This window comes from Pelophylax lessonae (genome assembly GCF_965119305.1).
Source record: "Pelophylax lessonae genome assembly, chromosome: 5".
NCBI classification, from domain to species: Eukaryota; Metazoa; Chordata; class Amphibia; order Anura; family Ranidae; genus Pelophylax; species Pelophylax lessonae.
In genome coordinates, this window is record NC_138772.1 from 280,618,628 (window position 1) to 280,646,541 (window position 27,914).

Consider the following 27,914-nt stretch of genomic DNA (forward strand, 5'->3'; position numbering starts at 1 on the left):
GACATTAACCTAACAAAATAAGGTATTGTTTGCTTTCAACCACCCTCAAAACACAGAAAATTAAAGGGTCAGTGATGTACTGTACATACATTTGTGTATGATGTTGTGTTTAATATTGTTTATACAAAAAAGCTTTTTCATTGTATTTTGTCCTCAGGATTTTCTGGAGGAGTGTCGGAACCCTCTCGCATGCTTTTCAGGAATGTGGCTGGTTTTTCCGAGCTTACGCGCAGTCAGGCCATGACACCATGCATGTAAAATCACCATGATTTTTTGTGGTGACATTGCACCAAATCCCACCTGCTTTTATGAGCGACATGGCATCACTCATTCTTCTTATTCCCAGTACCCATATGCAGAAAACAAGTAAACCCCTGGTGCAGCTGGTACAACACTAGTGAAACCGGTCAGGCAACTTGTTATTCGAGGTCCCCCCTACTGTATGGCCTATTTTACAGCCTGCATCAATAGAGAACATGGACTGATAAGTATATCTTTACAATGTATTTGTTCCATGGCACTATTTACCTGTTGATTGACATATGGATATTACTGCTGTGGCAGGTGGATTGTGCAATAAAAATATGAAGAAAGCCCTTGGTGGGTGGCCACATCATTCACCCAGTTCTTCTGTATATGTGCTTGGGTGCACTATATATCTAAAACACGAATATGAACAAAACCCTTGGCTGGAATCAACATCGTTCACCCACTGATGCCTTTTGTACTGTATGTGCTTGCTTATGAAGCTTCTGTTTATATAATGGGCCTTGCCAGGTGGATTTGCTTGGAGTAGACGTTGGAGAGATCTTTTTGAATTATATTTAGGCCCTGGTGATTCAGAGAAGATCCTGTATGCAGCACATTTATTACCATACAGCATATACAGTATTTGTTTTAAGAAATGTATAGCTGTGGGAGACTTTGCTTTATGGTGTTATGTGCTAACCATACGAAATGTTTCATGGACACTCCCCAAAAACATGATGTAAGATGCATATGACCGGTGCCACTGTTGTTAATTGCTCTTCAGGTCCTGATGTGGATGTTTAACCATCCTAATAAAAATTGTAACTATAATTTATGGTGCTTCTTATACAACACTTCTTATACAACACTGGTGAATATTAACACCTTGTATAATATATATATATATATATATATATATATATATATATATATATATATATATAGGGGTCATGATTTATTTTGAACCTTGGCCAAGATTTTTAATATTTGGTTTCTCTTTTGTTTTGTAATAAAGTATATTTTTTGTACATAGGTATTGAAACATTGGACTTTGGAGTATGTTTTTCTTGCATAACAGTTGAGGAGAGTAGAGTCCTAACCGGATTTTTATTATAAGATGGTTGATTAAAAAAAAGTATGCCCTATGCATCTGTTTTACATTTCAACATACTTGAAACAGACAAACATTGGATATTCTTTAAAGGCAGTGCAGATAAAGGTTACAAATGCCACATAAAACTGACATGTTTTTTTTTTCATTGTCATAATCAGAAATGAGCTTAGGGTTCAGGACAACAATGAATTTGACCCAAACTCTAGCTGTTGAATTTTTTTTTTGCATGCGGTTCCCTCAGAAAAAACACACCAGATTGTCATCATTGGTAAAGGATGGATATGCATTTTGGCAGGACCCAAGTTGTTTTTTTTTTTTTGCTTTGTTGCGTGGGGTCCCTCTTAAAATCCATATCAGACACTTATTATGGTCTGAAAAAGATGTTGAGGGGAATATCACAGCAACTTTATTTACATACAGAACAAAGCTAATTAGGAACTGTTATTTTATAGTTAATAGTCTTATTTCTAAGGCCAGCCATACACAGAACAAATGTCTTTCCTTCTTTCCTCCAACACAGACAGTGTTGATGCGGAAATCCCTCCATTGTCTTCTCCCAGTGGGGGGCGAGGTCGGGAGTAGCAGGGTGCCCCTACCCGGAAAAGACAGTGATCATCGCTAGCGGCTATAGCAGCCACTACCAATAATCACAACAGCAGAAAGCAGGCTGGTTGTACCCAAGTTGATTAATTGATCAACTTGGTGCATTCAGCCTGCCCATTTACGGTACAAATCCCAGCCGGTTCAGCAGGAACTGTGTATGGCTGGCCTCACTCAATGTTACTTTAGCTGGAGTACATCCTGCAGGTGCACCATCTTACATGCAGGTTTAAGGCATTTCCCAACCATGTTATTAAAAAAAAAAAAAAAAAGTATATTAATGTTGTTCTTCAAGCCTTCTAAAAAGACCTACTCCCAATTAAATGGTATTTAAAAAATATATTTTTATTTGTACATGTAACTGATGGTGGCAAACAAACAAGAGGCAGCTTTCCCTAATTATCCACTATGTATATTTTACTATTTTTGGTTAACCACTTCCCGCCCGCCCTATTACAAAATGACGGCGGGAATGTGGTTGTGTTATCCTGACCGGACGTCATATGATGGCGGCAGGATAACACAGCTCTGGGCACCCCCCGGGGGCACGCAGAGCGGCGATCGGTGATGCGAGGTGTCAGTCTGACACCCTGCATCTCCGATCTCGGTAAAGAGCCTATGACGGAGGCTCTTTACCATGTGATCAGCCGTGTCCAATCACGGCTGGTCACATAGTAAATAGGAACAGCCGTTGATCGGCTTTCCTTAGTTCATGCCTGACAGGGATGCCCACTATGGCCACCAGGGATGGCAATCAGGGCTCAGGGAGCCCCCCATTGCCCTCCCCATCAGTGATGCCCACCAGTGTCCTCCCTATCAGTGCTGCCCACAAGTGCCCATCATTGCCATCCTTTAGTGTCGCCCACCAGTGCCCATTATTGCCCACCAGTGCCGCCCATCAGTGCCCACCAGTGCCGCCTATCAGTGCCCATTAGTGCCAGTCAGTGCCACCTATCAGTGCCCATCAGTGCCACCTATTAGTGTCCATCAATGCCGCCTATCAGTGCCCAGCAGTGCCGCCTATCAGTGCCCACCAATGCTGCATATCTGTGCTACCTATCAGTGCCGCATATCAGTGCCTATCAGTGCCGCCTATCAGTGCCACCCCATCAGTGCCACCCCATCAGTGCCACCCCATCAGTGCCTGTCAGTGCAGTCTCATCAGTGCTCATCAGTGCAGGAAAAAACTTATTTATTTACAAAATTGTATAACATAAACAAAAAAAACTTTTTTTTTTTTCAAACTTTTCGGTCTTTTTTTATTTGTTTAGCAAAAAGTAAAAATCGCACAGGTGATCAAATAACACCAAAAGAAAGCTCTATTTGTGGGGGGAAAATTACATAAATTTGGTGTAGGTACAGTGTTGCAAGACCGCGCAATTGTCATTCAAATTGCAACAGCGCTAAAAGGGGAAAATTGGCCTGGGCAGGAAGGGAGGGAAGTGCCCTGTATTAAAGTGGTTAAAGTCAGCTCATGCAAGCTCATAAAGAGGTGACCCTAGCAGAGGTATATAGCTTAGGGCATTAAGCATTGTGTTCCTATAGGCTCAAATGATAGAAACATAGCTCTGCTTTCAAACATAGGTGACCAGACTGCATTTATAAAATATATACTATTTATATAGCAAAATAGATTTTATTACACAATTTGGTTCTAAAAGGATTTGGATGGTCAGCTGAAATTCACGATTTACATATTTAAGCATGTAAATGTTGAAACTTATTTTGATTTTATTGAAACTAGACTGTGGAATTATACAGAATATTTTGTAAAAAAGAACAAAAGGCTGCCTGCACAGTTTGTGAAGCTGCCATTGGGAATTATAGCTGAAGGCTGAATATCTATTTTATTGTCTTTTGTTAGAGCCACTTTCAAACAAATTAGCATTAGGTAATAATTTAATCTTAACACTTTGTCTTGCCTGCCACCTATATTGCATTTGTCACATAAAGTAATTAGTAATAACAACAGTAATATGAACAGATGACAGCTAAAATAGCCCATTAAGCTTACTTTTTATTGAAACAGATGAAAGCCAGTAGAAGATATATTAAACTATCTGAACACTTTACTCTTGAAATATAATTTATTGAATAAGAGAAAAAAGTAGCATATTTGTACTTATCATAAAATCTTTTTCTTGAAGTCCATTGAGGGGGACACAGGAATGTGGCAAGTTCTAGACAGTTGGGTTATGCTGCTGCCTTCAGGAGGTTGGGAGACTGGCAAACAAAAAACATTAAGCCAGCCCTGTATAACCCCTCCTTCGACTCTCATTCCTCAGCTTTGTGAACAAGCAGAACCTAAGGCCAACAACACAGATGGGTAGGCCATATGTTCTGTAATGGACATCAAGGAAAAGATTTAATGGTAAAAAAAATCTTATTTTCTTTATTGTCCATTGAGGGACACAGAATGAGCTTTGCTGATAACAAAGATATAGGTCTGTCAAATAGGGGGGTGCATTGGATTTCTGCAATGAGACCACTGCTTCCACGCAGAGTGCAAGGGTCCCACTCTGCAGCCACTGGCGGGAGCTATGATTTTATACTTAGACTCTGGTTGTTTTAAAAAAGAAAACAAACTGTAAGACAATGAACACCTCTTGTTTTGATGCATCTGGAATGTATTTAGCTAATTTAAATTGAACATTTAAATTGGATTTAAATAGACACAGCCATGCAGAAAACTAAATTCAGTTTTCAACTACAAGTATTATATTTTTTCAAGCTTGTTGAAAAATGTATATTTTTCCTTCTTCAGCTTTTATTGTTTCTGAGTTTGACTATCAGGGGGCCAGAGATTACCCTATGGTTTGACAGATACTGCCTGTGAACAGAGATGTATAGTAACTAAGTAGAACTACTTCACTACTGTACTTAAGTACCGAAAGGCGGTATCTGTACTTTCCTAGAGTATAATTTTTTTCTCCTACTTCCACTTTTACTTCACTACATTTTTTTCAATGATTTCAATACTTCTACTCCGATATTTTTTTTTTTGTGCTGCATAGTTACTCGTTACAATTATAAAAATTACCACTGCCAGAACAGTAGATGGCAGGTTTCATGAAGCTCAAAACATGTGTATTATCAGCGCATACGAAAATAAATGCTACTGTATGTATAAATAAAAGCTGCATTTGAAATAATAAAAAACAATATGATGTTCAAACTTTTGACTTCTTTCTTTAATAACTACATAACACAGTACTTGTACTTTTACTTTCAGTACTTGAGTAGCAATTTTTTTTTCAAAACTACTGGTACTTTTACTTTTAGTACTTGAGTAGCAAATTTTTTTAAAAAACTACTTGCAATACTTAAGTACAAAAAATGTTGAATACTTTAGTACTTCTACTCAAGTCACTTTTTGATCGAGCACTTCCACTTCTACTCAAGTCACTTTTTGATCGAGCACTTGTACTTTTACTCAAGTATTGGTTTCGAGTACTTTATACAACTCTGCCTGTGAACTACCTGAACTCAAACTCTGCAGAATCAGAAGATTCAACACATTGTTAGTTAAAGCACAAGTAAAGCCTACTGTATGAGAGTCTAAAGACACACCAAATCCAGTTAGTATGTGATGCTCAGGCCTAAAAAGTAAGCTTTCTTTACCTGCCCTAACTGATTCAAATCTTTCTAAATTTGTGTCCTACTGTGTAGAGTAAGCATGCACAGCCTATGAAAGTGAAGCATTCATAGCTAGCTTTGTCATACCATTACAGGAGAGCTGCATTAGGTCGACTTCACTGGCAGAGTCAACAGGTATTTTTTTTTTCTCTTCCCTCTCTAGCTTTAGAGCCGGTTCACATAGGAGCGACCCGACTTGCCGGGGCGACAGCATGCACCGCGACCTCGGAGCGGCATGCACACACTTCATATCACTGAAGTCAATGCAGGTCGCTCCAGGTCGCCCCAAAGTAGTACAGGACCCTTTTTCTAAGTCGGAGCAACTTGTGTTGCTCCTATTAGAACGGGTCCTGTGCTAATCTATGGCAGGCGACCCACGGCGACTTGTCAGGCGACCAGGTCGCCTGACAAGTCGCCCCAGTGTGAACCGGCTCTTAATTAAAGAGAGGCACAACATTATATTATTCGGTGGTGGGTGTATTGCTGAATTTTTTTGTATAAACTACTACAATAGGATAAATATATCCCTGAATCACGGTACACAGGGTTTTTTTGGGTTTTTTTTTGCGGGTGTCCTCTTTACCCCTCCAGTTTTAATAATGAGAGGCACGCTATAATTAGGTGATGGGCCTTACTGTTGAATTTTTCATGTAAATGACTACACTAGGATAAATATATCCCTGAATCACGGTATATGTTCTTTTTTTTTCTCTTCTTCTCCTCTCCTGTTCTGCCTCTTTTGCCTCTTCCCTCTTTGCTTTAGGGAAGGGGGAAGGGGGAAGGGGAGGGAGGAATATTCACAGTAATTGAAGTATTGGTATTGGTATTGAACTTATCATCAGAATTAAGCACGATTCCACTATACATATATGTTTTATATGTATTGGGAGGGGGAGGGTTTTTTTTTTTTTCTGGATTATGTGCAGTGTTGGTGAATAATTACATGGAATGGAATGTTGGTATTAATTTAGTATTTGGACTTGTTAAGTTATATATTTATAAAATTTTACACATGAGGAGGAGTGACGGGATGGGGTGGGTTTTTTTTGGGCGGAAGGGGGGGTTTTGGTCGCCTGGACGGATCATTCGAAGGGGATTATATGTTAAATGGTTGTGTATTGTAAAGTGTATTGTTTGTGTATAAACTGTATTGTTGTGGAAAAAAAATAATAAAATGTTTTAATTGGAAAAAAAATCAGGTATTTGTGAAACTTTGCAGACACACTTATAATTAAGTGCTGCAGGAATTTTTTGTTTGAATTAAAGACCATATTTCTACATGTAGTTGACAGGCTAGCAACTTTTAACCTTTAGATGAGAGCTAACTGCCTGAAACTTAGTAATTTCAGTTCTTATATTTCTGTCCAATATGCAATAAATGCAATGCTACTTATCACTGCTGCTTAAGTAATGAATGAAAAGGTTGCATCAGAAGCATGATCACTGTGGCCAGGCACTGTCAACCTTGTTTAGGCAGAAGGGAATCAAATACTGCATTTCTGCTAGTCTTTAAATATGATAATGGAGCTGCATGTGAACCAGCCAAGTCTAGGGAAGGCCAAACACATATCAGTGGGAGCAGGTAAGGTTATTAGAGATGCTAACATTCCATTCTAAACAATGATATTCCCATTGCCAATCTTCTGAATGTTTCAATGTATATCATTAAGATATAAAGAGTTAAAATGAAGTCTAAAACGAGCAAACAAAAAGTTTCATCAATCTAAGCATTTTCTATTTCCTAAGCAGTGCTTAGTGACCCGATCCATGAAAGTCAATGAAATTGACAAAAGTCTGTATCCTTTTGCATTTATTATTAAACAAGTGCTGTGTTTGAACTAGATCAAGATCACATAGGATATGATATGAATGGGACATTTAGTACTCTTTATACTGTTTTGTAGAGGATGCCCTGTATTCTGAGTGAAAGATTCTGCTCATTTCATGTCAAGACAATTAATACCCCTAGGACACAGACAAAGATGAAGACAGACAGCTCTAAATTCCCTTTATTCCTTCTAGGTTACCTGCTGACTTTTATTTTGCCATGCATATAACTAGATTAGACACTAAGAAAAAATATTGTGCATAAAGAATACAGTCATTAATTGGAATATCAATTAGTATTACATGGTTCAGCAATGTAATATAAACATAAAAAATTGAAATAACAGAAGCAAAATACTTCAGTTTAATAAAGTTTTACAGATATAATGTATGTAGAAAAATGTCACAGAATGCAGCACTGCCCCAGGCAAACGTAATCAGATTTAGATTTTTCCATTATATTGGTGTGGGGATCTGCTGTCCTCTACTGTGTGAATTTGTGAATTGTGATGTCTACCTTTACACGCACATGAACTTTAATGGCATCCCAGTCTTAGTCCGTAGGGTTCAATATTCAGTTGGCCCACCCTTTGCAGCTATAACAGCTTTAACTCTTCTGGGAAGTCTGTCCACAAGGTTTAGGATTGTGTCTATGGGAATGTTTGACCATTCTTCCAGAAGCGCCTTTGTGAGGTCAGTGTTGGAGAGAAGGCCTGGCTGGCAGTCTGTGCTCTAATTCATCTCAAAGGTGTTCTGTCGGGTGCAGGCCAGTCAAGTTCCTCCACCCCTAACTTGCTCATCCATGTCTTTATGGACCTTGCTTTGTGCACTGGGGGGCAGTCATGTGGGGACAGAAAGGAGCCAACCGCAAACTGTTCCCACAAAGTTAGGAGAATGAAACTATCCAAAATGTCTTGGTATGCTGATGCCTTAAGAGTTCCATTCACTATAAATAAGGGGCCAAGCCCAACCCCTGAAAAACAACCCCATACCATAATCCCCCTCCATCAAATGATTTGGACCATTGCACAAAGCAAGGTCCATAAAAACATGGATGAGCAAGTTTGGGGTGGAGGAACTTGACTGGCCTGCACAGAGTCTTGACCTCACCTGGATAGAACACCTTTGGAATGTATTAGAGCGGAGACTGCAAGCCAGGCCTTCTCTTCAACATTAGTGCCTGACCTCACAAATGCGCTACTGGAAGAATGGTCAAACATTCCCATAGAAACAATTCTAAAACTTATGGACAGCCTTTTCTCAAGAGTTGAAGCTGTTATAGCTGCAAAGGGTGGGCCAACTCAATATTGAACCCTACGGACTAAGATTGGGATGCCATGAAATTTCATGTGCATGTAAAGGCCGGCGTCCCAATACTTTTGGTAACATAGTGTATATTATGTATGCACTTCCTTCCCCTGGTTGTTGGCTTTGGAAATAGAAGAAGTAAGCCTAGAGACAGAAAGTCTTAGCCCCATGTCCTGACCATACTGCTTAGACATGGTTCACACTAGTGCAATTTCAGATGCTACTTTTAGTTACACAGAATTACATGATAATGGAAATCACAATGTTTGGTGCCTGTTGACATCAATGTGACTCGGCACAGAGTGATTATGGAAAAAGTTCCTGTTCTACTTTGGTGCAATTACAGCATGATTTTGGCTCCATAGAATATGCAAACCCCATCCAAGCACCATCCAAGTAGCATGCAAGTACCATCCAAGTAGCACTACATAATTACACTGAAAGTCAGATGAAAATCAGATTGCACCAGTAGTGTCAACTTAGCCTAAATCCTGGACCAGAACTGACTATTATACACTACTAGGAAGGGACTAAAGCACAGAATAGATTGACTAACTCTGAGTTCCAGTGCCGTTTACCCTCAGGGATGTGGCATGCAGCAAGAGTGAAAGTCCCCCTCCTCCTATGAAAACAGATTTATATACAAGGGACAGGATGATGTTGCTACGACAGAAAATCTAGAATGTTTTGAAAATTCTTTGACATATAGAGACTGAATCTTCCTCAGGGGCCCCTGCAACTGGATTTTGCTGCAACATTCATCTGGATGTATCTCTATCAATAAAATATACCCTGGTATATGTTCACAATTCCACCTCGACTATCGGCCCTTTGCTGATAATTTTCTTAAAAGCACTGCATTTTTAGTTTGGCTGCATGTGGGAATGCATGCAATTTATACATACTCCTGCACCCACACAATTGGTGGAAAAATGTTGCCTTTTTTTTTAATTACAGTAATTATGTTGGAAATGTTCTTTATTAAGCCATGCAAAACTATGTTAACTTGTGATATATTCATTCCAGGATAGCATTGTCCAAATATTTTACCATAAGGAAATTTTTTTATAGTGAATGCACATTTTCTTAATAAATCTGCTTTTTTGACCTGCAAGGGCCATCATGCCAACACACATGATGGCTTACTGGTGCACGTTTTCTAACTTAATTAAATGATTTACACCAGCTTGTTCTTGGGGTCATGACCCTCTTATAGACACAGAACCCAAACCCCATGATATTAGATGTGATATTTTGCGCCTATGGGTACCATAACACTTTACAGCCACTGGACACACCTCAGCTATTTCTTAAAATACTTAATCGTGTATGGAGACCATCACAATTATCCATTTTTTTTAACAGGCAAGTTCATTTTAACTGTATGTAAACATGCATCATTTTGCAAACACTGTTTGACTGCACAATGCAAGTTTGTATGTACAGGTAAAGGAAGTACATGATTAAGGCCAGATGGCTGAAACGCGTTGGCTTTTTATTTGACTGTTGTTCATATGCTAAAATAAACACGCTTTTAACCAATGTCCATAGCACCAGCCTTTCTCCTTTTTTGTGAAGGGAGTACATACCAGCGTGTAACAGGTGACTATAAACTGAGGAAAGTACACACAGCCTAATCAGAGAGACAAGCCAGAACAAAAGCAAAAAAACCTTAGGTATTGGTTAGGCATATACAATGAAAACTCAGTGAAGGTATAATCATGTAAATACTGGCATGTATCTTTCCAAAACCTTTTACTTTGTTTTTTTAAAATGTGCATTTAAACTAAAAAAACGTGAAAAAAACAGCCAAACAAAAATTGTCCCGACCCTGTCAGGGTGCTCTCAGGTTACAGGTTTAGTGTACAGGTTTTTGATGTCCACTAAGATACTGTGTAAGGATAATGGCTAAGCCCACAATTGGCACCAACAACTTAGTCACCAACACCGAGTCACACAAGCATTGAACTTTGCTGATGAGAGCTGTAACTTCATAAGCTGTAGCTGAATCATAAAGGAATCCAATTATAATTTGAGCCAACAACGTTAGAGGCATATAAATCTTCACATTATCTTTAAGAAGATCATTTTAAACTAAATGAATTTGTTAAACTGCTGTAACTTCAAGAATATGCAAAGCTAGTGCAATTTTTAATTTCTAGATAAAAAATGTTTAATTCTTTAACTATTAAGCAAGGTTCAATGTCCAGTGCCAGATAAACCCATTGGTATGCTATGAACCGCTGAGCATTGCAAGACCTAATGCAAATTCCATATGTTTAATTAAATTATGTGTTCATTTTTTATGAAGCACAAGTACAGTAGATATCACCAATTTTCAAGCAATATACAAAACACTGAATTTCGTGAACTTGGAAACAGACAACTGACTGTCAGTTTATATACTCTGGACAAACAAGAACATTTCCTTTTGAAACTGAAAACAGGGACCTAATCCAGATGGAGGGTCTAAATTTTGTAAGTGCATTTATTCAGGGTGCAAAATTTACCTTCTGGATCGTTCTAATTTACATTTTGGCATTTACCTTTTAGATCTAGCAAAATATTAAATATTTTATACCTTAGCAGGTAAAGCTCTAGGCTATGTTCCACTTTATTTATTTATTTATTTTTTATACAAAGCAGTGTTATGGGCTTTACTTCAAATATCCTATGTTATAAACAGACTTAAAGTCCAATTATCTGAGGACAGTCCCTGCTTGCAGGAGGCTGTTCCTTCTCTTAAAGTGTCTCCATATATTCTTGGATATAGCCAGTGTTCCTGATTCCCTGTCTGGCCGCTCATGTAAAGTTTGGATGCCACTCAGACAGGGATGGGATTTTTACTAATGCTCAAACTCTCCTCCTGCTCAGAAGAGGAGAGGGTAGAAAATGATGAAATGTGATTGGTTTCCCCCTTAGACCCATGTGAACCAGAACAGGGGAGAAAGTAGCCCCCCATAACCCAGGAATGTACTGTGGGGGGGGTGTGGGGGGAGGCGGGTGCAAGCTCTATGACAAGGACAGTTCAAGGGCCACTAGTGGGGGCAAGAATATGGCTTAACTGAGACTGGGGTCCTGTGTGTACTACCGCCTCCTCTGTACCGCCTGTTCTTCACTATTAACTGTCCCCTCTGTACTGCCTGTCCTCACTATCAACTGCCCTTTCGATACTGCTCTTCCATACCAATAAATGCCCCCTACTTTACTGCCTGTCCCCTACATCAGCTGCCACTTTCTTTTCTGCCTATGCCCACTATCAACTGCCTCCCTTTCTACTGCTTGTCTCTACCATCAACTGCCTCCCTTTGTACTGCCTGTCCCCACTTCATGTGCTCCCTCTACACTGTAACAACAAACAAACACAAGGGCGCACCGGCCTAGTGCATTATCATTTAGATGGTTTATTTAAAAAATAGGATTAAAAATACTCACAAACGAGTTCTTGTTAAAAGCATGTCACAAAAGGAACGCAGTCCTCAGTAAAGGTATCCGAGGATGAGTAGTCCCTTCGATTCTTGAAGGCTAACGCGTTTCCTTCAAGAATCTAAGGGACTACTCATCCTCGGATACCTTTACTGAGGACTGCGTTCCTTTTGTGACATGCTTTTAACAAGAACTCGTTTGTGAGTATTTTTAATCCTATTTTTTAAATAAACCATCTAAATGATAATGCACAAGGCCGGTGCGCCCTTGTGTTTGTTTGTTGTTAGTGTTTCCAGACTTCCCTGGTCATGTAAGGGGCAGCAAGGCCGTAGCATTTTTCCTGGGTTGACGTGTCCACAGCTACAGAAATACTCTTAATACCTTAATAAGGTGGATTAAAGTTTACACCACTCCGAGCGCAGGTCACGGGTGCTTTGCACCAAAAAAGCTCCCTCTATACTGCCTGTCTCCACCTTCACCTGCCCCTCCACCCTTGTACTCTTTGCTTTTACCCTTACTCTGCTGCCAATGCAAGGGCATTTTTTCCTCATATTGATACCATTCATAGAATTGCTTTCTTCTCCACCGTTAGCAGTATTTTGTGGGTACAAAGACTGTGGCATATGTGTGCATTGTTTACAGCAAATAGACTCTTGCGCTAATTACCTACCATCTGCAGAACTTTTTTTCTGAATGTTATCCCAGGATGCCCCAGGTCTTTTATAATATTAGGTATGCTCATATTTTCTCCCACTGTCTTGACTTTTTAGTTGTTAAGTTAGGATGATTTCCTGTATGGGTATTGTTAAAATTTACATATAGTTGATTATGTTTTATAATTGACTGAATTAGGGGAATGTGATTTTGTGTGATTTCATGTTGAAAATCTGGTTACCTTATCAATAGTGGGAGCAAATGGCCTGCGCTGCACTTTTTCTTCAGATGGTCCAATGTGAGCAAAATCATAGGTACAGGGAGTACTTAAAATTTTTGTATAAAGTAATATAATTACTTATATAATTATTTAAATAAAGAAGTATAAAGATAATAAAAAAATCAGTTTATAAACTTGTAAAAATAAAAACAATTGGTAACATATGGTTTATTTGTGTTGAAAAAAAAATGTTTTCCTTTCCCTTATGCACATATTAGACATCTGTGGATTACATGCGAATAACAGAAAGCCTTGAAGAAGTGGGGTGTATGTATATACCACGAAACATGTCAGCATTTCTTTGCATGATTAGAAGATTTACCATGTGTTGATGTCATTGTATGTGTGATATGTTTTTGGCTCTATATGGCCCGGTTGTTTGACTGTCTATTATATATAAATAATAAATAAATGCTTTTTATATTTTTTTTAACAAATTATATTTATGGGAGTTACCATTTAAAAGCCTAATTGTCCTCTTCCATCAAGGACAGTGTTAGTGTCTATTAAGTAGAGGAATGCTGAACCCCTTTTAGCTTTTGTAATGTTGTCTGTTTCCCTGTTGCAGATTTTTCCTCATTTCCTTTCTAGTAAAATGTTGTCTACAGAATAGAAAGTAAGGATAGCAGGAAAACCCAACAAGAGCTTCCGTTCCTTCTCCTCTCTATCCAAAACTATAAAAAAAAAATTGGCCATAGAAGCACCATAACCAAACCCCTTATTACTGAAATTTTTACCTAAAGTGTGTATTTAAATTGAGGGAAAGATTGTAATAGACACCTTTTTTACCAGTGCGTGTCGACCTAATTGGGAGATGATTCACAAATCTTAAAATTCTCAGAATGGGAAAAGCTTTGTGTTTTGAGTGAAATGAAAACAATGTTGCCATTACAAGAAGAAGGCAGCAGCTATATTTATTTCCTTAGTAGAGTACTATAGAGATGCAGCTGTGTATATATTAAACCATTCATTATTCTCCGCAATAGTCTGAAATCTGATTTTTCTAGTTCTTTCAGCTCAATGAAATCATTTACTAAAGACTGTTACTACTATTGATCGTTTTGCATTGTTATTTTCTGCATTGAATTTCATTAATGAAACTTTCTGGCTAAAGAACTGATTGGATGCTTTATTTAACTGAGTTACATTTTAGAATTTGAAATACGTTAGATTTCTAGCACTTCAGAGTAAATATGTATGATTTATGCACATATTTTTTTGTCCAAAAAAACACTTGGAAAACCACATACTGATATCGCAAAATACATAAGGCGCCATTATAATAGTTTTCAATTGCATCTAAAATACTTTAGGTCTGCTCCACAAAGCAGCTAGTTGTTAAGACTCTCTGTAGGCTGGTGAAAGCACAAAAACTATATATACTAAACTGCAATAGAAAATAGACTTCCTATAGTACAAAAAAGATAGGGTCCAGGTCAGAACCAATACTTACCAATATATCAGCCTCTTATCCACATCCTATTCTTGCCAATTGATAGATAATATATTTAAAGGACAAGTACATAAATGCGGCGAAAATTAAAATTCTATGCAGTGTCCAAAGTGTGAGGCAACAGAAAATCAGCAACAACCATTGATCAACAAAACTTTGCAAAATGAGCTCAATAAATAAATTTTCCATCCTTTACACATACAACTAGGGGGGCTTTGGGGGGGGGGGGGGCTGGTGAGCAAGGAAAATCTTAAACTCACTGGAAGGATTATATTCCCTCAATTCTTTCTACTGTTTGCATGTACATGTTTTCCATTTAAATAGGGAGCCATGAAAATATTATCCATAAAGAATACCCAATGGGAATATGTAAAACACCTTTATATGATATACATAATTAAAGCATTTGTTACCCTAAAAAAATAAAAAAATCTGATTCTGTTCCCTTAAAGCATGTTATATAGCACAGTGCTGGTGCTGTGTAATTTGGTCCCCTGTATCACCTAAAAAACCTGTCTGATCCTGCCAATTTCTGCCCTCTCTTCTGTAAACTGACCATGGTATATCATGGCTGCTGATCCCTGACACCGTGGTCAGTTTACAGGTTTCCATCAGCTGCAGCTCTACACTGTCCTCTCTGTCCTCCTCTCCCCCTCCGATGCCTCTCTGTCTGCTCGTATCAGTGCCCGCCCCCTCCCCTCCTGCTGCTCTCATATCTAATATAAAATTACCCCATCCACTCTGTAATATAATACTAAATGATCCTGTGCCTGTTATATAAAAAATATGCCGATCGGTACCTACAGTATATCAGAGGGGCTACCAGCGATCATGTGACCGCTAGGCTCTCTCTCCCCTTCTCCCCAGCTGATGTCAGCTGCAGTGCTCGGTCCAACCTGCTGGAGCTGTCAGTTGGGTAGAGGAGAAAGCTGAGGAGTCAGCTGAGCACTGGGAGCCGCTCTGATTTAGATACATATTTTTTATATAACACAGGCACAGGGACACTTATTGTTATATTACAGAGGAGATTAGTTGATTTTATATCAGTGGCTTAACAACCACTTTAAGTAAAAATGTTGTTAAAAAAATAAGTGCTACAAAAATACTAAAGTAGAATCAAAAATTAAATAGTGCAAGGATTAAAAAAACATTTAATGGACACATCCCACAAAAATGGGTAGAATACATCACTTGAAGTGATTGTAAACAATCAGCATTTTTGTATAGATATAAAAAAAAAAAAAACATTATAAATACCTTTTTTCCCATTTTTATAAGTGATCACATTCCCTCTGTTCTTAGCTGCATAAGAGCTGGGGGGAGGGAAGCAGCAGAACACTGAGCTTCCCAGTGAATGGCTGTGCAGCAGGGGTGTGTCAGGACAAGTTTGATCATTGGAGGAGAGCACACTGAGCTCCTAGCACAGCTAGAGAACTGACCACGTGTGTTCTCCTGCCTAGTGTGGTCAGTTTTTAATAGGAAAACAGAGGGACTGGCAGGAACACCAGGGATTTCACACGAAGAAAGAAATACAAAGAGAACAGGATACTTTCTCTTACTAGTACATAGTACAGCAGGCACATATCAGGAATTAAAGTTTTGGGGTAACAAACGCTTTAAAGCAAAACTCTAGCAAAAAAAAATCTTAGCTCATATTAAAAATTTGAAAAACATAAAATATATATTTTGCACATTCAAAACACCTTTAACCACTTGCCCACCACCAGCAGCATACTGTATATACTGCGGCAGGTCGGACCTGTTACGCAAAACAACGTAACCGTATGTCGCTTTGCAGGACCGCGAGTGGGGGCGTGCGTGCCCATTCACCACAGGGGGAGCCAATCAGTGGGTCCGGGTTGCCGCCAGGCACCCGTGATCACTCCCCGTGGAGACAGAACGGTGGTCTGCCGTTGTAAACATGGCGGACCGCTGTTCTGTCAGTTATGAACACAGGGATCCTGTGTTCCTCTTATTCAGGAACACAGGTTTCTGTGTTCATTCAGTAAATACACCCCCCACAGTTAGAAAGCACCCCCTAGGGACACATTCAACCCTTTGATCAGTTAGGTGTCTGATCTGTCTGCCACAATGTTGTAGTCCCGCTAAAAACCACTGATCGCCGCCCTTACTAATAAAAATAAATAAATAAAAATTACATAAATCTTTCCCATCCACATCGCACGACTGCGCAATCGTTAGTTAAAGTAACGCAGTGCCGTATCGCAAAAAAATGGCCTGGTCATTAAGGGGGTAAAACCTTCTGGTCCAGATGTGGTTAATATACAACTGCACACACAGTAATGTTTTCACAATTAGATGTCTTTAGTCTTTCAGAGTGCAAAACATCAACATCATTCTGCTTCTAAACTATGATTGGACTGTGAAGGAAAAGCAGCGTAGTGATTTGTTCATCTCTCTGTTACTCTGATTCTTTTCCCTATCAGCATGTCCCTTGTCAGCACATAAACTGATTATCTCCTTCCTCAGCTTTGCTGATTATACTTTTCCCATTCTAAGCTATGCTATACAGAGTCTGAAAGGGGCTTATTCTAGTAATTTCATTGCCTGCATTTAAATGAAGGTTTTATACATATATATTATATATTATTATTAATACAGTACCTACTGTATAATATAGAACTGCAATAATTTGTCTTTTATATCTTCCTGGGGTTCTGCTTTTAATGTTTAAAGAACAAAACAAGGTGTGAATTTTTTACATAATTACATTGGTTCTACACATACACCATACCTGTGGAATCCCTGTAGAAGCTGAAAATCCCTGTCATAGGCACAGATACTTCAGTGATCTCCACTAGCATCAGGGTCCCATGCCGAGTGGCTGCCCTGCTACATTATGAACATAGAAGATCGCATACTTGAATACTTTAAATACAATGTGTTCTTTGATTGGATGAGATGGAGAAGAGGGCGGTGACATCATCCAATGACAGAGAATGCTTTGTGTTCATTGAGAAAATCCAAAGCATTTCACCAAGATGCTCCAGCAGTCACATAGACTCTGGCGTTTTCAAGTACAATGCAGGATGCAGGGGGGCCACTCATAAGCTGGAGAGCCAGGAAAGAGATAGGGCTCCATTAACCACTTAAGCCCCAGCCCTATTTCGGACACTTTTTGTCTACAAGTTATAATCAGTATTTTTTCCTAGAAAACTACTTAGAACCCTCAAACATTATATATATATATATTTTTAGCAAAGAGTCTGGAGAATAAAATGTCGGTCATTGCAATATTTTTTGTCACGCGGTATTTGCGCAGCGGTCTTTAAAACGCCATTTTTTTGGAAAGTTTTTGAAAAATCACATTTCACTGCATTTAAAAAATACTAAACAGTAAAGTTAGCCCATTTTTTTTGTATATTGTGAAAGATGATGTCACGCCGAGTAAATAGATACCCAACATGTTACGGTTTGAGATCTCAATAGGCGACGCTTTAAATTTTTTTAACGGTTACCAGTTTAGAGTTAGAGTGTAGCTCTTTTTTTTAAAATTATTTCTCACGCTCTGGCGATTGCGGCGATACCTCACATGTGTGGTTTGAACAGCAATTTCATTCGCGGCTCGACTTTTTTTTAGCTAACGGTGACGGGGGCGGCTAAAATTTTATATTTTTTTTCCTATTTATTTATTTATTTATTTTTTACTTTATTACAGGTTTTAAAAAAAAAAAAGAATCAGATCACTTTTATTGCTGTCACAAGCAATGTAAACATCCCTTGTGACACCGATATGCAGTGACAGGTACTCTTTATGGAGGGATCGGGGGTCTAAAAGACCCCTCCACTACACTTTCATGTATGCAAAACGACGAAAATGCCATTTTTGCATACGGCCGTTTTTTAAATCTGCCACCTTTTGCAGCAGAGTAACCCGGAAGTGACGTCATGGACGTGCCTCCAGGTTACATCATCGGAGGCCCGATCGAAGCCGTTTACGGCTTTGATCGGGACTCCATCCAGCCGGTGGACGCGCCGGCTGGGTGCTCGGGGGTCCCGGTGGGACAGGAGCCCTGAGCAAAGTCGCGGAAGGCGGCGGGAGGGGGGGATGTCCCCTCCCACTCACCCGGATAACGATCGAGCATCGGTCATTACCGACGGAAAGCCGACCGTTGGCTGTTAACCATGGTACCAGGATGGTGCCTCTAGCTAGAGGCATCATCCCGGTATACCCCCGCAAAGTCTGCCGACATAGATCTACGTCAGTTTGCGGTAAGTGGTTAAGTGTATCATTTTTGGGCATTTTTCTGGCATTTTTTGCAGGTGTTTGAAGGCAGGCATTGACATCCTACCAAAAACGCTTGTAATCTGCCAAAAGTAGAAGCTCATGTACTTTTTTTTTTTTTTTAATAATGTTTTTTATTTGAGAAAAAAAAAACAGTATACAGAAAAATGAACAGTCGAGGTTTAACGTATACAGGTAAGACATTGTATCAAGTAAGCAGTTATGTGGTCAATAATGAGGGGGGGGGGAGGAGGGAAGGAAGGCAAAAAGGAGGGGAGGAGGGAAAAGGGATCCATCAGGAGGGAGGGGGAGAGGAATGTTCTGACAATAGCCAAATCAGGAACAGTCAAGTAGCATTCAAATAAATCAAATATAATCAAATACCTTCAAGTATCAGTCAATTAGCAATCAAGTAACAGTGGCATAATAGAAAACTGAGGGAAGTGAGTCAAGTGACTCTCTAACACCGGCCAACATTTCAACTATAGGCAGTAAGGCTAAGGCTGCACTAAGCAGTGGGTTTACCCCTTGTATTACGTCAGAAGACTGTGCTGTAAAAAGGAAGTGAGAGGAGGGGCCGAGAGGGCAGAGGAGAGGAGCAGCACCCCCGCAGCCCCAGTGGGAACATAATCACCACAGGAGCACCACTCCCGTTCCCTCCCACCCACACCCCAAACTAAACATCAACAGGAATATTTCCAGTGCTGCCAGGCAGTCTTAAATTTTGGATATGACAAGGCGTTGAACGCCAGGGATCTCTCCATGACATAGTTGACGTTTACGGTCTTAACCACCTCTGAAAAACTAGGAATATCAAGGGACCTCCAGCGGCGTAAGATCAGCACCCTGGAGGCTATAAGAATGTGCAGGACCATTTGTCTGTATTGGATCGGGTATTCGTCTAGACCCAAATTCAGCAGAGCCAGTTCTTTTTTTGGGGGACCTAGGATACCTGTACATTCCGCTATACACCTGAACACACGATTCCAATAACTAGTTAGAGAGGGACAATCCCATAGTATATGTGCAAGCGTACCCCTGTGGCCACAGTTCCTCCAACAGGTGTCAGGGATTGTCGAGAATATTTTCGCTAATCTGACAGGGGTATGGTACCACCGATTCGTGATTTTCAACATCATTTCCCAGTGTGATGTACAATGGGAGTAAAGGTAGGTCGAGGAGAGGGCGTGGGCCCACTGCACTGGGGAGAATTGAAGGTCTAGTTTCCTTTCCCAGTACTGCATGGACCGAGATTTGAGAGGCTCTGGTGTGGGTAGAAGCAAGTCGTAGAATAGTGATATTCCCTTAGCGGTTTTCTTGGGGGAGTGATAGTAGGTCCAGGCCTCGAGGGGAACATGTCTGACGTGAAAGGAAGCTGCGAATGCGGAGTAGGTTGAGGAAATGGGCAGGTGGGATTTGAAATTTACGCATCAGAACTGGCGGAGATAGCAGAGTATCTCCGTCATAAAGGTGTGAGATGTCTGAGACGCCCAACGTCTGGAATATGGAAGTTGGCAGTGAAGGGAGGTGGGCAGCTAAAAAACTCAGTGGAAGGGAGGAAGAGCGATGTGGAGCAGCCTCGCATTGTCCCTCCCAGGCGACCCCCAGCCTCCTCCAGGCCATCAGAGAAACTCGGAGGGTCGGGGGTAGGTCAGGAAGAAACCAGGGAACCCAGAGGTCCCCCAGGAGAAACAACCGAAGGTCCTTGGTCGATGACATGTGACGTTCCATAGAAGCCCATACTATCTCGCCTTCTTGGGAAAACCATGCCCTCAGCTGTTCCAGCCTAGTGGACCAGTAGTAGGCATGTAGGTCTGGTAGTTTAGCACCCCCAAAACTTTAGGTAGTGAAAGAATAGAGGTGGAGACTCTAGCCCGCTTGCCGCACCAGATAAACTCGCGCAACTCTCGGGAGTGCATCTAAGTACTTTTTTGGAAAAGGGACTGGCAAAGCCCTAAACACATAAAGCACTTGTGGCAAGATTGACATCTTATATGCTGCCATCCTGCCGCACCACGATAATTCGACTTTAGATATATTAGTCATCGTTTGGTGGAGTTTTTTGATGAGAGGGTCTAGATTGGATGGAAGCAATTTAGAAACGCAAGGGGTAATATGAAGCCCTAAGTATAGAATACTCACGTCAGTCCAGGGGTAAGGGTAAAGGGATTGCAAGCGGGAAGCAGTCTGTTGGTGAATACCTAAATTGAGAGCTAGGGATTTGGTTGTATTGACTTTGTGATAGGAAATCGCCCCAAATGCCAGCAGTAAGCGGTGTACTGCCGGGAGTGAGCGGAGTGGATTGGTCAGGATAACAACTATGTCATCCGCAAATAGGTTGACTTTATGTACGGCTTCGCCCAGTCTAAAACCTTCTACCGCATCATCAGACCGAATGGCCTCCGCCAGGGGTTCGATCATCAAATTGAAGATCGCCGGCGATAGAGGACAGCCCTGGCGGGTCCCATTGGTGATGGCGAATGGGGAGGAGGTAGTGCCAGAAGTGAGGACTTGGGCTGAGGGACAGGAGTAAAGCGCCAACACGGCCGAGAGTATACCCCCGGAGAAGCCAAACCTCTCTAGGACCATTCTCATGTATAGCCAGTTTACCCTATCGAACGCCTTCTCTGCGTCCAGCGTTAGGAGCAGAGTAGGCGTTCGGGTCTTATTTGCCAAATGGACCAAATTGACAATACGCCTAGTGGCGTCGGATGTCTGCCTGCCCGGCATAAAGCCCAATTGATCATTTTTAATAAGTCTCGGGAGAATGGGCTGTAGACATGCTGCTAGGGCTTTGGCATATATCTTGACATCACTGTTTAGAAGCGAGATGGGCCTGTAGTTAGCTGGGAAACTGGGGTCTTTACCCGGTTTAGGAATCGTTGTGATATAAGCACCAAGCATGTCATGCGGGAGTGCAGATTTCTGCCCGGCTTTGTTAAACACGTCGGCAAGGAAGGGGCTTAGGGTCTCATTATGTAATTTGTAATACTCATTACACAGACCATCGGGGCCTGGGGATTTGCCTATTGGAAGGGAGCGTATCACTTTAGAGATTTCTGCGGCGGAAAAAGGAGAGGAGAGGGATTCTACTTGGGTGTCAGTGAGTGAGGGGAGGGACAGTCTGTCTAGAAAGGCTTTAATAGCGTCAGGAGTAGGTTGAACAGTGGATGGGTCTTTTGCCAAATTATAAAGTGAACCATAAAAATGTGCAAATTCATTTGCGATGTCCTTCGGGTGTGAGAGTTTGGCGTTTGTCAGGTGATGCGTTAGGTGGGAGATGCGGGCCGAAGCCCGCCTCTGTTTGATCCTAGACGCTAGGAATTTACCCGCTCTGTTAGCATGGGCGTAGCATCTAAGATTCAGTGTCTTAAGGTGGCGTTCATAGCGCTCTAATAGATGGGACTTAAGGGCTTCTCTTTTTTGGGACAGGGCATTAGCCATAGGGAGAGAGGGATTGCTCTTGTGGGCATTTCCCAGTGTATTAATGTCAGTGAGGAGAGTGTTCAGTTTTTGGTTAAAAGCCTTGCGGGTTCTGGCTGTCTGCTGGATACATATTCCTCTTATGAACGCCTTGTGCGCCCCCCATAATGACCATGGGTCAGATACCGAGGAGGCGTTAAATTGAAAGAATTCTTTCAGGCGCTCCGCAATCACCTTCCCCGTGGTTGAGTCCTGAAGCACTCTGGCGTCGCAGCGCCATATGGACGTCCGTTCCCTGGGCCCGCTCTCCTCCATCACCATCTCCACAGCCGCATGGTCAGACCAGGTTATATTTCTGATGGATGAGGAGGAGATCTTGCCCAGTAAAGGGAGGTCAGTCAGAAGCAGATCAATACGGGAATAAGAGCGATGTCTGGAGGAGTAGTGGGAGTAGTCTCTCTCCGATCCATGCTGACACCTCCAGACATCGTAGAGTTGTTCCTTGTGAAGTAAGGATTGCAGAGAAGGATGTCGACCCCGAGCGGGCACAGAGGTGTCAAGCCCCGGGTCGACAACCACATTAAAATCCCCAAACAGTACCAAGTTACCATAAATGTCCACTGAGACCTTCTGAAGCAACCTATGAACAAAACGAATTTGGTGACAGTTCGGAGCATAGACTGCCACCAAGGTCATCGGCAACCCATTGAATTCTCCCTTGAGGATCAGGAAACGACCATCTGGATCACAAGTCTCCTCCTTTAGAGAGAAGGCGACTGTGTTTCTGAACGCTATTAACACACCACGTTTTTTCTCGGGTGCGCTGGAGAAAAAAAGGTTGGGAAAACTCTTATGTGAAAATTTCGGTTGATGGGAAGCTTTGAAATGAGTCTCCTGAATGGACGCAATGTCCGCTTGGCTGTTGCACAATTCAGTCCATAAGGAATACCGTTTTGCCGGGTGGTTCAAACCATTCACATTTAGTGAGAAGAATTTTATCGTCATGGTGGGTCCACAAGGAGAGGTTGAAAAAACTGGTCGGTAGCAACAAGCAACTGGGAGTCCCAGGCGGGGTCCGAGACAATGGACTGTTTTATGCCACAAAAGTACAATCGAGATATCCTCAGGTCAGAACAGGGGGAGACAGGGAAAGGAAGTTCAACTTGTGCGCTGGGCACTGAACAAAGCACATAAAACATAAAAAAAGTTCAAAGGCAAGCATCTCTTGCAACAGGGAAAAAGGGGCCATATGTGTAGAAGAAAAAACACATCTTAGGCCTGGGACCATGGTGTGGGCTGTGAGGAGGCACACTCACCGCTCTTAGGCCTCTGTCTGGAGTTAGATCGCTTTCGCGATGCGATTTGCCATTCTCCCAAAACAGGTGGAAGTGGGGATGTGGAGGAGGCAGCAGGTATAGATGCAGTATCTGGGACGATCCCCCATCGCCTCAGTAGCGCCATCCCTTCTTCCAGAGTAGAAATCGTGACGGTGGAGCCATTATGAGTGATACACAGGAGTGCTGGGTGCTTCCACTTGTGTGGTATGTGATGGTTTCTGAGTGCCTTCGTGATAGTGGCCAGATTTCTCCGCTTTTGCAGGGTGTGTCTGGATAAATCAGGGAGTATCTGAACCTGGGGGAATTCCCCCGGCATAGTGTGGAGCTGTCTCGCCGCAAGAAGGATACGGTCCTTAGCCTGGAAGAAGTGTACCCGTAGAAGCACATCGCGGGGGAGATCTTGGGCAATGAATCCTGGCTTCGGGATCCTATGGATCCTATCGATGGTGAGGTCGGAGGCAGATAGGGATGGCACTAGAGCTGCAAAGAGATCCTTCGCTACTTTCTCCAGGTGTTGGGACTGGACAGATTCCGGTATCCCCCTGAGCTTTAGGTTGTTTCGTCGCGACCTATCTTCAAGGTCTGCGACTTTATCCTTAAGCCAGGCTAGTTCTTCAGCATGATTATTGTGGGCTGCGACCAAAGTATTTAGGGATAGAGTACATTTCTCCATGGACGTCTCCACGACATCCACCCTTCCCCCAAGCTGTCGGACCTCTTGACGAGTTTGCGTTAGGCCCTGCACCATATCAGCGTGCAGGGAGGACCACAATGAATGCATCATATCCTTCATGAGCGTGGCTGATATGGGGTGGTCTCCCACAGGGAAGGCTGCAAAGGGATCAGCTACAGGTGGGGCCTGCGCTCGTGAGGGGCCAGGAGGTGCCGTACAGTCCATTTGTGCGGGCGGGACGGGGGAGGGGGGGGATGGACCCCTTCGCTGTTTCTGTTTCGCTGGGCTCCGCTCGGAGGGCGATGGGGGGGTGGAGGAGCCCGAGGAATTCCCGCTGTCGGGGTTAGCCACTTGCCTGAGCAGTGTTGAGGAGCCTCCCTTGCCGTCCGCGCCGTGCTGTCTGGAGCGATGCTGCTGACCGGCGCCATTTTGGTGGAGTCCGGCCGCAGTGGAGATAAGGAATCCGTCCATTCTAGTGAGTTGCTGACTCCCTTTTTTCCCCTTAGCCATCTGGGGGTACAGCGGGAGACCGAGTGGAGTAATCAGCGGCTTGTGTGCCTCTTAAAAGTCCGTTGTGGGCTGATATCCCGGGTGGCCGAGCGGAGCTCCGGAATCAAGCGTCCATCCGCCGCGCCGTACGCCACGCCCCTCTCCAGCTCATGTACTTTTTTTTAGCTTCAGGCATTTTGCTTCAGGAGACAAAGCACTCATATGTGAACAGGGGCCATTGGAATTTATGAGATTTTGCTGTGGGGGGAGCAAAGGATGAGATAAGTAAAAGTTCTTTTTTACCTGTACCCTAGGTATTAATGAACATTTCAACCCATTGCAGGAAAGATTTGAGAGAAAGATATTCATGGCTATAGCAGTAGCTACTACAAAAAACTCATTAATTCCATTGAAGTCAAGTAGGCCAGTATTTGTTTAGCTCAAAAAAGCTATGAAAACACAAGACAATGCAATTTAAAGCAGTTGTAAACTGCTGGATGTTTTTTTCTTCCCTTACCTGCAATGTCATAATGTGCTAGTATGCATCGCTTTTTCCATCTTCACCCGTCTTGCTTCCAGATTCACAGACTTCAGCTCTGTGACTGGCCAGAGCCACGATGACGTCACTCCCGCACATGCAACTGGCAGCCGCTGTTCATCACACAGGGCCCTGAAGAAACACCACGGGTGGCCACTCCTTCAGAGCGCATGCGTGAACATGCAGCCAGTGATGTCACTGGCTGCATGTACAGTAAATATCTCCTAAACGGTGAAAGTTTTGGAGATATTTACACTACCTATAGGTAAGCCTTATTATAGGCTTACCTATAGGTACAACTTAGTGATAGAAAATTACTTCTTTTTTAAAGGGATTATTAAATATATTAGAACCTCACAATGCACAACATCAGGAAATGAACAGTGTCATAAGCAATCAACACATACTGGACTTTAAAAGTAGGATCAAAGTATATTTTTGAAGTGAACAGTTTTATTCTTTATGTTTTAATTTACATGTTAAATCCATTGTGTCCTTTTGCCTTTGTGTATAGAAATCAATCATCTGTGATGTAAATGAATACAAAAAGCTTTTTGCCGATTGTTGGGCTCCCAGCAGAATTAATCAGAGATTTATGTATTTTCAGTAAGCAACTTAGAAGGAGTCAAATTAGATTATGTTGTATGGGGAAGACATAGAGGCATAGAGGCATATGCATACTGTATCAACATTTGTATATGACTACAAACTATTCCTATATTATAGAAACGATGACCCCAAATATATTAGTTAGCTCATGTAAAACAGCTATACGTAACATTCCAAAATGTCTATTTAGGATATCAGGGGATTAGAAACTCCTAAAGTCTTTTTTTTTTTTTTTTATTATATGTATAATGTTTTTCTACAAAAATAAATGTCCAAACCTATCTAGCAGTACAAATAAGGCACAGTATAGTATATGTTAAGGTGTCACTACACCAACATCATAAAAAAAAAAAAAAACTATCAATACATGGTGTATTACATGCTGTTCAGACTCACTCAATCACTATGAGATTCATTTTCTGTATTCTGGAAAAAACCTGGTTGATCCTACTGCTCTCTATCTCCACCTTCTGGTCATGTCCCCAATTCAGCTAGGGATTTTGCAGCTGTTGAGGCAAGTCTGCACATACTCAGTTTAGAGTGAGCTTCCAAATAAGATGAACTAGTTTTCACATTGAACACCCAATCTTGTGCAGGGATAATATATCAAAATATAATTTTAGCTGGGATGTAATTGGTTGATTGAAGTTAATACAACTTCATCTTATTTACTAAACTAACTCAGTAAAATTTCACTTTGCAAAGTGAAGTGTCTCTGTTTCATTAGTATATCAACCCCAATGTATTCAGGTCATTGTTAAGCCTCGTACACACGATCAGATTATCGTACAAATTTTCTATAGTTTTTTGTTGCATGCTAATCTCATATGGAAAGTGAAGAGGTTACTTTCATACGAAAATTCCCGTATGACAGAATTCAACTTCAGAAGTAATGTCATGTGTTGAATTGTTTTGTGTGTATTCTTTAGTTTCCGAGCATGCCTAGTCTTGCTCTTATGACTTTTTTTGGAGGAAAACTGTACTAATTAAACAAAAATCGGACGTTGTATGCACGTACCATAAAAATGTTATAGCCTGCACATCCAGTTTTTGTCATCCGAAAATTCATAATCGGCTGTCGAAAGCACTATACTAACGATCCGAAAATCGGCAGATTGTTCATTTGATGAAATTTTACTTCCGATTTTCTTATCATGTGTAAGGGCCTTTAGCCTTTCTCCAGTCAAATCACGATTGAAAATGTTAAACACACACACACACGTTGTATTATTACTATATAATTCATCTTTAGTTGGGGGTAAGAGTTAATGTTTCTTAAAGTATAAGAAAACCCAGTAATTAAAATTTCATATAAACTTTAACATGTTAATGTCATATGAGATCAATTATCAATATTTTTAATCATAGAGCTTTTATTAAAATCACACTTGGTGATCATGCCATGAAGGTCCTTATTTATGCTTGTTTGATTATAGGGTGACATTGATCTGTCTCCCACTAGTGCACCCGCATTGTCACTATGTCACATGGCTTTTGATGGAGACTACAAATTCACCACATTTCACCACAAATTATACAGGCATGATCCACTGTCGTCACTATTCAGAAATCTGCAGAAAAATACCTTGCAGCCATCTCTGGTGTGAATGTTAGTCATATATGATGCATAATGCTTTGTCAAATTTTTGTTTATGTCAAATAGCCTTTGAATTTCCATACATTCTTTGGCAATCGAAAACCTGCAGGAAGCAAGTCACATGCAGGTCAGAAGGAGGTCAACTGTAAGTCAACTACACCTATCAATGAATTCTGAAAGTACTTCTAAAGGCAGGGTTTTTTTTACCTTAATGCATTCTCTACACTAAGGTAAAAAAAACCTTCTGCGTGCAGCCCCCCACCCCCCTTATACTTACCCGAGCCTGATCTTGATTAAAGGAATTGTAAAGTCAGGAAGGTATTTTATCTTAATGCATTCTATGCATTAAGCTAAAAAGCCTTCTGTGTGTGGTAGCACCCCCAGCACCCCTAATACTTATCTGTGCCCCCTCTCTATCCAGCAATGTCCATGAGTTCCTTAGGCTGTCCTGGAAC

General features: G+C 41.3%; 1 protein-coding gene across 1 annotated transcript in view; it reads right to left on the reverse strand.

Annotated features, from left to right (window-relative positions):
- GABBR2 (gamma-aminobutyric acid type B receptor subunit 2) overlaps positions 1 to 27,914 on the reverse strand; it is an 873,294-nt gene that overhangs the window by 669,360 nt on the left and 176,020 nt on the right. The gene's annotated exons all lie outside the window — the stretch shown is intronic.